Below are 362 nucleotides of genomic sequence, written 5' to 3'. Positions count from 1 at the left end.
AAAGAAGCAACAGGAATTATATGAAGAATTTGTATGTTCATTTTGATTTACACAACTAACAATATTCAACAATAGGTTTACATTGGGCCAGAGAGATTGCTCAGTGTTTAAGACCATATAATGCTATTGTAGACGACCCAAGTTCAGTTCCTAGTACCCACAATGCACAGCTCACAATAACTGTTAACTCCAGTTCCAGGACTTCTTACAATTTCTCATGCCTTCCTCATGCACAGGCACCTGCCCTCATAAGCATATCCCAACACACAGATCTATATGTATGCATAATTAAATATAAAATAAATCTTTAACACATATTTTGCATATAATCTAAAATGCCCATTTCATAACTTGTCTGCTTA

This window comes from Mus pahari, chromosome 5 (assembly GCF_900095145.1).
Source record: "Mus pahari chromosome 5, PAHARI_EIJ_v1.1, whole genome shotgun sequence".
Taxonomy (NCBI): Eukaryota; Metazoa; Chordata; class Mammalia; order Rodentia; family Muridae; genus Mus; species Mus pahari.
The sequence above is the reverse complement of the archived record's forward strand: the minus strand, read 5'-3'. Positions refer to the sequence as shown.